Genomic DNA, 10,171 nt, shown 5'->3' on the forward strand with positions numbered 1-10,171 from the left:
ATTATATATGCCTGAGTGGGTTTTTTTGTTTGTGTGTTTTTAAAAAAAAAAGCTAAAGTGGATAAAGAGGAATACTTTTAACTGATGGTATATGAAGGGGATTATAATCAATGTAATGAAACAAGTTATATGAATTGTTGAATGTGAAACTGATGATGTGCCCTGTAAAGTTTCACTCAATTCACAATAAAAACCTTAAATTAAAAAAAAAAAAAAAAGAGAGAATCAGGAAGATGCCATAGCTTTAACTTCAATGAAAATACCTATATATTGCCTCAACACCTACCAAAAGTATAACAAATAGCTTATGAATGCAGTGGCATTTATATTGAACTAAGAGAGGATGTTGTTGTTGTTGTTTAGTGCCATCAAGTTCATTCCGACCCATAGCCAAGCTGTATAGGGTTTCCTAGGAGAAACGGGTGAATTTGAACCGCCGACCTTGGAGTTCAAACGGATTTGCAGTCTGGCGCATTAATCCACAGCACCACACCAGGACTCTAAAGGAGCCATGATGAATCAATAGTTAAGTACTCTTCTGTTAACCAAAGTAATTCTATCTGCCCTGTAGGTTGCTATGACTTGTCATAGTACTATAGATGTTGGGCAGTATACAGAGCAATCCAGAAATAGGTAGCATGGCACTGATAGGCTGAAACAACAACCTTTATTTGGAATTGCAATTGTGAGCCAAGCTGGTTAGCAGGAACAAATCCCCCAGACATACTTGATTATTTCTGTTAATATGACCTAATTCAAAGTGACAGGCTTGTGAATTCTAGAAAAATCAGGCCATATCATTGTACTTCTAATATATTTTGGCAGTTTCAAGTTTCTTTCACATATCTTCTTTAAAGTCTTCCTTGCCTCTTTTTGAAATATATAGAATAATATTATTATCTCCACTTCTGCCTAGAAGTAAAGTTGTGCTAAATAAGAGATTAAAGGATGTTCCTAAGGTTACAAATAAAAAGTGATAGATTCAGAACTTAAACTTGACTCTTTTAATATCAGACCAATTGTTGTACTGAGTTTGGCATATGTTATATATATGCATAGCTACATACAAATTTATTCTGAATACATAGTCTAACAGCTTATCACAGGACTAAAAACATGTAAAAACAAAATAGGATTAAGATATAAATTACTACTTCATTATGAAAAGAACCCCAACTTCCTATTGTATATATGTTAATACAATATTTTGAAAATATCTTTGCTGAACCTTATACATTTATTTCTTTAAATATTATTTTTGAAAAAGCATGTCCAGTATGTAGTAGAGTTTTAGGTACCCTCACTACTGATAAAATGCTATCTAGCAAAAAGGTTATGCATCAACAGTTTCCACTGAAATAAGCTGTCATCAGCACATTTCCTTATGAGATAATATTCATTAAAAATAGGATATTCTCTTAGCAAAAGTGACAGCTCATCACCTTGTCAATTTTCTATAATAATATACACTTTACAATGCTGTGCTAACAAGACACAAGAGTAGCATTTCAGTCATCTACTATAGTGTCAAAATGGAGAGTAGATATACTGCATTCAAAGAAAAGATGCCAATTAAATGTATTCTCTCTACGTTCAGTGCTCCAGTAACATACAATAATATGATCTGTTTCCTTATTATCCAATATTAGATACTAGTGTTCCATCACATTCAGTTTCTCTCTTTCATTCTCTTTCTTTTTAATATTAACTTCAAGCATATTGTCATACTTAATATGAGACCTAGCAGCTGGATTGTCAAACCAGGGATACTGGGATACAGAGCCCAAGCTTACCAACAAGAACAGAGAAAAAGGGCGTGGGATGAAGACAATAAGCAGCATGATGATGTTGTTGTTAAGTGCCATCGAGTCGGTTCCGACCCATAGCGACCCTGTACAGGGTTTCCGAGGGTGTAAATCTTTACGGGAGTAGAAAGCCTTATCTTTCTCCTGTGGAGCGGCTGGTAGTTTCGAACCGCTGACCTTAAGGTTCGCAGCCCGATTAGTAACCACTATGCTACCAGAGCTCCTTAAGCAGCATGATAACGAGGATAAATATGTTTGGAGTCTGTAACAATTAAACTTACATTCTTAGTACTGATGAGCTGCCTGATTTTGCACAAATAGTTAACCTTTTTCAAGCCTCTATTTTATTTCAGTTGTTGTTTTTGTTCTTAAGTGCCATCAAATGGATTCCGACCCATAGCGACCCACAGGTTTTCTGAGGAGCAGGTGGTGAGCTTGAACCACCAACCTTGCAGTTCAAACTAACTTTATAGTCCAGCCCATTAGCACACAGCACCACACAAGGACTTCATTTAAATGGGCATAATAATTCTACATCATTGGGAGGGCATAAGGGTTAGCTGAGGAACTCTGGTAGCATCGTGGGTATGAATTGGCTGCTAATCTTAAGGTCGGCAGTTCGAAACTACCAGCAGTTCCACTGGAGAAAGATGAGGCTTTCTGCTCCCATAAAGATTTACAGCCTCAGAAACCCTGTGCAATGTCACTATGGGTCAGAACCAACTTGACAGCACTTAACAACAACAACAAGGGTTAACAGATAATGTTTGTAAAGGATTTAGCGTAGAGCCTGGTACATAATATTGTTGTTAAGTGCTGTTGAGTCAATTCCAACACATAGGGACCCTATATAGGGTTATTGAGGAGCAGTTGGTGGGTTTGAGATGCCAACCGTGTAGTTCACAGTCCAGTGCTGACCCTACAGTGCCACACCAGAGGCACATAAAAGAAGCATATTAAATCTAGCTCATTTTAAATAACCATATCAGATTTCCATTATTTCTGTTGAGAAGTCAGATCTCAGTCTGATTGTTATTCCTCTGAAATTAAAGTGTTTTCCCTCTTATATGTTAGGGATTTTTGGTCTGAGATTTTAGACAAATTTAACTAGAGGAATCTACTTATAAGAGAGCAAAAGTATGCATATTACTGCTTGAGTGTCCTTGAGAAACAATTATTCAGCCAGACAAACAAATGTATAGTGCCCCTGGCTGGGGTTACACTTCTAGAAGTGTTCAATCATTATGGTTTTTCAATTAGAACCTGGATGCAATAATCACAATTCAATTACAACTGAACTCCATATTTGTTCCAATTCTCTCACAATGCCGTCACCTGAAGCTCTGAATCAGCAAAGACAGGACCAGAAGTCTCAATCCCCATTTAATGTGGCTTTTCTTACTATTCCCCTGACCCACACCCCAAAAAACCCCATAACCAGTTGACTTAGAGTTGATTCTGAGACGATCTCATGAGTACCAGAGTGAAATTGTCCTCCATAGCATCAATAGATGATTTTTCAACAATAGATCTCCAGGTCTTTCTTCTGTGGGGCCTACAGGAAGGCTAGGACTGCCAACCTATGGGTAAAATAGCCAAGTGTGCTATTTGCACTACCCAGGAATACCTTTCTTATCCTATTGTTGTTAAATGCTGTCCAGATAGTTTCAACTCATAATGACCCTGTAAAGGGTTTCCAAGGAGTGGAGGGTGAGTTTGAACCACCAGTCATGTGGTTAGAAGTTCAGTGCTTATCCTTCAGCATCATACCAAGACTGTTTTCCTATTCTAATCAGTCTTGATAAATGTTGCTTGTGTTAATATTTTAAATCAAACTTGTACCTATATTACTATTTACTTATAAGTTAGTTTACTTGTATATTTTCTATTGTCTTCCTGATAGCTAGTGGATTACGAGCTGGACTGCTAACTGCAAGGTTAGCAATTTGAATCTACTAGCTGCTCCTCACAAGAAAGCTGAGGCTTTCTGTTCTCATAAAGACTCACAGCCTTGGAAGCCATATACAGGGTCACTATGAGTTGGAACCTATTTGGTGACACTCAATCACCACCACCACCATATGCAGAGACAGGCATCACACAAGTCCATGGGGCCCCTCTCACATTATGGCCTATGCAAATGGAGTTATGCAGTATAATTTGAACAGCCTCACCCAGTAGCCCTTCTTAAGAGTCAGTTGTTGTTGTTAAGTGCCATCAAGTCAGTTCCAACTTGTAGGGTTTCTGAGGAGCAGCTGGTGAGCTTGAACTGCTGACCTTGCAGTTCAAATGGCTTTGCAGTCTGGTGCATTAACCCACAGCACCACGCCAGCCAGAGCACTTGGTAAATGCCGTTATTCCCAGTCCCCAGTTGACTCAACAGGTTGGGTTTTGGCTTTTAGAGCAGTGCCTGTCACAGAGCAGTTGCTCAAAAATATATGTTGAAAAACAAACTCTTGAATGTAATGGTTTCAAGAAGACTAGAGTTCTCTGGTGTGGCATTACAGGATATGCACTCAATCATAAGGTTAGTTTGAATCACAAGTTCAGCAGTTCAAACTCACCAGCCGCTCTTTGGAAACCCTTTAGAAAGTTTCTATGAGTCAGCTCTGACTTGAGGACACTTAACAATAATAACAACAACAAAGGAATGGGAGATTTTATTTTATTGCTCTGGTGATTTCTTGCCAAGAAAACCTACAGTAAAAACAATGAAAATGAACCTAAACTCTGGAATAATTACAAAGAAAAGTATCAATCATATAACTGAATTGCTTAAGAAAGGAATTGCTTAAGAATGATGTGTTCATGCCACTGAGGCATTAGTTTCATTTTAATGATTACAGGCAGAATGTATTTCTTTATCTTTTTCATTAGCATTTGGATCTATATTTGTATGTTAATCATAAATAACTAATGTGCCACCAGTATGGAATATTACCTATCTTTATAAATCTTTTGGGATAAGACCACTTTGCTAAGTAGATTGGATTTCATTATAATTTATGAGTCTTTGGATAAAAAAAAAAGATATTCCTCAGCTACACACTTTAAATATGACGATGAAAATTATATCACCTTTTATTCAAATTAAAATGTTACATTTTCTTCTGGAGTTTCAGTCTAAAACAATAATGCAGACAAATTAAGAAAATCTAGATTTGTGAACTAAAATTTCAAGTGTGGGGTCATAATAGATAAAAGACACTCTCTCATGTAGCAAATACGTATTTACTTACTTATTTACTTTTAATATAAAGATCTTTCATAGAATATTGTTGATTTTGAAATTTCTAAGAAGTATTTACACATTAGGTCAGATTTCTTTTATTATTATTATTCTGACTCATCTTTGGGCTCAGGGATGAATATATGAGAGCTTTGATCAGATTAGGTGAATTTGGGCCTAAATTACTAGTAATTGATTTCTTATGCATACATTATGTTCCTTGGACTTGATAAAAACCATACAAAAACAACAAACAAACCTCTTGCCTCCCAAACTTATCTTAAAAAATAAATATAGCAGCTAGTATATTTATTTATTTTATTTTTTAAAAAGACATTTTATTATACTACAGCATTTCTTCCCTTTTCTCTGTAGTATCATCTGAAGTCTGCTTTTTAAAACAGAAGTTGAACAAATGAATCCTTCTGTCTTCACTTTCAGTTCTCAGCAGTGCGTCAGTGTGAGATGAAATAAATTGCTAAGCCCTTTCATCTTCTATAATCAGTTCTGCACAGCTGAGTACACCCACAGCCCACGCGCCGCCTCTGCCAGCACTCACTCTATGCGGAACAGGAAGTCTTTGTTAGTGCCACATTTCCAGTGCTCTACACAGGACTGGGGTTATTTTGGTTCCCTCCTTCCTTTCCTGCTCCCATGCCACTTTCACTTCCTTTCGCTCTGTATTCACAACTAATGTGCAATCCATTTTCTGCAAGAAAGAAGTTTTTAGGGAGTAGCATCATTGGTATTTTTTTTTTAATGAATCTGGTGTAGGCTTTTTCTACCTTGCAACATACTTATATACAGCATCTTTGCTTTAATCATATGCATATTAATGAAAAATTGAAAATTATTTGGAGAAGTCTTAAAGCACACATTTACCACATCAAACATTCAGAGACACAAACAAATGTAAAGGGCATGCACAGAGATTTACTTACTACAGTATAGATTTATGTTTTACTCCAGCATAGTGGATTACAGCTGAGCTGCTAACCGCAAGGTCAGCAGTTTGAATCTACCAGTCTCTCAGTGGGAAAAAGATAAAGCTTTCTGTTCCCGTAAAGATTTGCAACCTCAGAAATCCTGTATAGGGCACAGGATCACTATGAGGCATATAAACCACCATTGACAACTATGTGTTGTTGTTCTTAAATGCAGTGCATGGGCTTCTAAAGAGCGGCTGGTGAGTTTGAACCACCAACCTTGAGGTCAAGTGTTTATCCTATGGCTCTGCACCAGGACTCCACAGTGCATCACCACTGCCAACTATGTGAGAATTTATTAAAGAACCATGGAGCCCTGGTGTGGCACTGTGGGCTAATGTGTCAGACTGCAAAGTCATTTGAACTGCAAGGTCGGTGGTTCAAGCTCACCAGCTGCCTTAGAAACCCTATACAAGGTCGCTGCTATGGGTAGGCACTTAACAACAACAACATTTAAGAATCATGAGGTATTGCATGATTTAAAATCAGGAAAGGTGGGTATCAGGTTGTATTCTATCCCTGTGCTTATTCAGTCTGTATGCTGAGCAAATAATCTGAGAAACTGGACTATATGTAGAAAAACTCAGCATCAAGAATGGAGGAAGGCTCATTAAGAGCACACAATATGCAAACGACACAACCATGCTTGCTGAAAGTGAAGAGGAGCATTTACTGATGAAGGTCAAAGAATACAGCCTTCCGTATGGATTATACTTCAACGTAAAAAATAAAAATCATTATAATTGGACTAATAAACAGCATCATGATAAATGGAGAAAAGATGGAAGCTGCCAAAGAGCTGATGTTTGGCAAATATCTCAAGCAATGTTCATGGAAGCAGCAGTCAAGAAATCAAAAAAATGATTGAAGAATAGCCAAAGTACCATGGAGCACTAGAAGAACAAACCTTTCTTGGAAAAAATATAGCCAGAACTCTCCTTAGAAGAAAGGATGGTGGAGACTTCATCTCACATACTATGGAATATTACCAGAAGGGGCCTGTTCCAAGAGGAGGGAGAACGTGCTGGGAGATGGTTGTAAATGTTGCCTTCCTAAGAGGTTACTCACACATCAGGATGGGAATCTTGGGGTGTTAGAGACCACCTCATATACAGAAAAAGTGTAAGACAAACTGTTCAAAAGATATTCATTGAATTCTGGTTTAGCAACCCTTGAATCCAATTTACCTCAGTATATTTTTGTTACATGAAACATTAAATCCCCTTTGTTTACTTTAGCGAGCTTCATTTGGATTTTCATCATTGAGAGCAAAAAGGGTATTGAGTAACAGAGGGCAAAACCAAAATTTCAAAAACTTGCTGCATAAGGTTGGATGCCCCCTCAACTCCATATCCAAATCTTGATTAGCCAAAATCAAATCAAACCCACTGTCAAAAAGTGGATCCCAATTCATAGGGTTTCTACTATAAATCTTTGTGGAAGCAGACAGCCTCCTGGAGTAGATAGGGAGCTTCGACCTTGTGATTAGCAGCCCAAAGCTTAAGCTATAGAGTCACTAATTAATTCTATAAAATGATGAGGGTTCACTCTGCCAACCTACTGACTTCTTAAAAATAAAAAGAGTATTTTTGAGATGGGAGGCTACATTTGGCCTCAAAATGTGTATTGATGTTTTAAGTTTGATCTTAGAAATTCTCAAGTGAAAAGGAACTAAATATTCTGCCCAATATTGTGTCTTAAACTGCTGTTTATATGGTATACATGGGAGAAAGATGAGATTTTCTACTCCCACAAAGATTTATAGCCTCAGAAACCCTACAAAGGGTGGCTGTAAGTTGGAACTGACTCAATGGCAAACAATAACAATAATGACATCTGGTAAGAGAGATCAATAACACTTGGAAGCCAATCATAACAAAACAGTTCAGAAAAGGCAAGCCCTAGGAAATGTCCTTTCTCTTTGTAGGGATAGTGGGTACCCACAGATGGGTGAGAAATCTTTTCACTTTTAAAAAATCTATTGCTATGTATTTTGTACTTGAGCTAGTGGCCTGCTCTATTGCCTGCTGATCCTGGGAATCAGCAGCAGCCTGACATCTTACCTGCCCGACCTGCCTGCCTGCTCTTTGGCCTGTGGATTCATCAGCCCTGCAAGCTACATGACTCAGAAGCCTATAGCCTGACATCTAACCAACAGACTTGAGGCTTGCCTACTTTTACAACTGTGTGAGCTATTTCCTTATATAAACCTCTTTGTTCTTGTTGTTGTTGCTGTCTTTAAATGCTGTGGACTGGGTCTCATCTCATCATGATGGAACCTATATAGCATTTCCAAGTAGCAGATGGATTTGAACTGCAGACTTTGCAGTTTAGTAGTCCAGTGCTTATCCTATAGCACCACACCAGGAGTTCAAACCTCTCTTTAGATATATACATATGTAAGTTCCAATGGTTTTGCTTCTCTAGAGAACCCAGAGCAAGACATTTGTCTAGCAAGGAAATGTGTCTTTATGCCATGAAAAAATAAACTACAACTCTAGGGTATGAGAAGTAGCCATACATATAATTCCTCCAGTCTTCAGAAGCTTTGATTACCTCAAGATAACCCCAGTTTGAAGAATTACTTTATTGCTATAAGCATGCACAATCAAATATTTATTAGGAAAATTAATATATTTAAATATGTCTAGGATTTTGCTGACCATTAATAGTTCTTCTCAGTAGTAAAGACTTTGTATGTTATTCTACAGCTTAAAAATAGACAATACAACTGCTTCCTACATCCTAGCAGTTTTCAGATTTTGATATCATAGCTGAAGATACTATTAATCATACTTAAATTACCAATTATTGACCTCTAAATTGTCAAACTAATTTTTACATTAAAAAAAATAATAATAAACATGATTTCCCCAGAGACAGATGATATACAGAGCAGGCATGCTTTATACATCTGTATCTATATTTCAGACACAAATTTCTGTAGATTAAAAACCAGTGATACTGATTCTATATAGATGCATCTAAACAGAAACCAATCTGTTTTGGAAGAAGTACAGCTAGAATGCTCCTTGGAAGGCAGCATGGCCAAGTTTTGTCTCTCATATTTTAGACATATTATCAGAGGGACCAGTATCCGGAGCAGAGTATCATCTTTGGTAAAGTGGAGGGACAGAGAAAAGGAGGAAGACTACCAATGAGATGGATCGGCACAGTGGCAGTAAGCAATGGGTTCAAATGTAGCAACGAATGTGAGGTTGGCACAGAACCAGGCAACATTTCGTTCTGTTGTGCATAGGGTTGCTATGAGTCGGTACTGACACAATTGCACCCAACAACAACAACATATAGATTTAAGACACAAATTGCTATAGAATAAAAAACAACGACACTGATTCTATATGGATGTATCTGAATATAAATAAGTCCATCTACTTGAGGATGAAAAGCTGTATCACAGTAAGTTTTGTGACAATAATAGCATTATTCATTTTTTTCTCAAAGTAAGTAGATTTTTTATTAAGAAAAGCACTGGACTGCCAACCACAGGTCAGCAGTTCAAACCCACTAGCTGCTCTAAGTGGAGAAAGATATGGCTTTCTGCTCCCATAAATATTTACAGCCTCAGGGAACTCCATACAGGTTATTTTAATTTTCAATGGATCTATTTGGAGACTAATGTTCAATTATGCATTTTTAGCACTAAAACGTAAAGAATAGTGGTGGTGGTGGTGGTTATATGCAGTGGGATCACTTCCAACTCATAACAACCCTGTATAGAATTTCCGAGGCTAATCTTTATGAGAGCAGAAAACCCCATCTTTCTCCTGCCTAGGTCTTTAACTATATGCCTGATCACCAGTTAAAATTGTTCACCTAAACTCATATTATTTTATCCAAAACTTCCTAGCTGGAATTCAAAACGGAAGGACAGGAAGAAAAATTTTTTTAAAAAAGGCAAACAAAAATGACACAGTTGTTGTATAGAGATGCTATGATATTTATATGTTAAATAATGAGCTCTGAACTCTCAGAATAGAATGGATGGTGCTCTTCATCCATGGCTTTTAAATGCATTTAAAGACACTGACAACACTGTTTCCTTTGGCATTAGTGTGACTTCCTATCTAATACATCTGCTCTAAAATTGAAGTAGCAGCAACATCCACTTTTTATTTTGTTTTGATCTG

The sequence above is a fragment of the Chrysochloris asiatica genome, unplaced genomic scaffold (assembly GCF_000296735.1).
Source record: "Chrysochloris asiatica unplaced genomic scaffold, ChrAsi1.0 scaffold00171, whole genome shotgun sequence".
Classification (NCBI taxonomy): Eukaryota; Metazoa; Chordata; class Mammalia; order Afrosoricida; family Chrysochloridae; genus Chrysochloris; species Chrysochloris asiatica.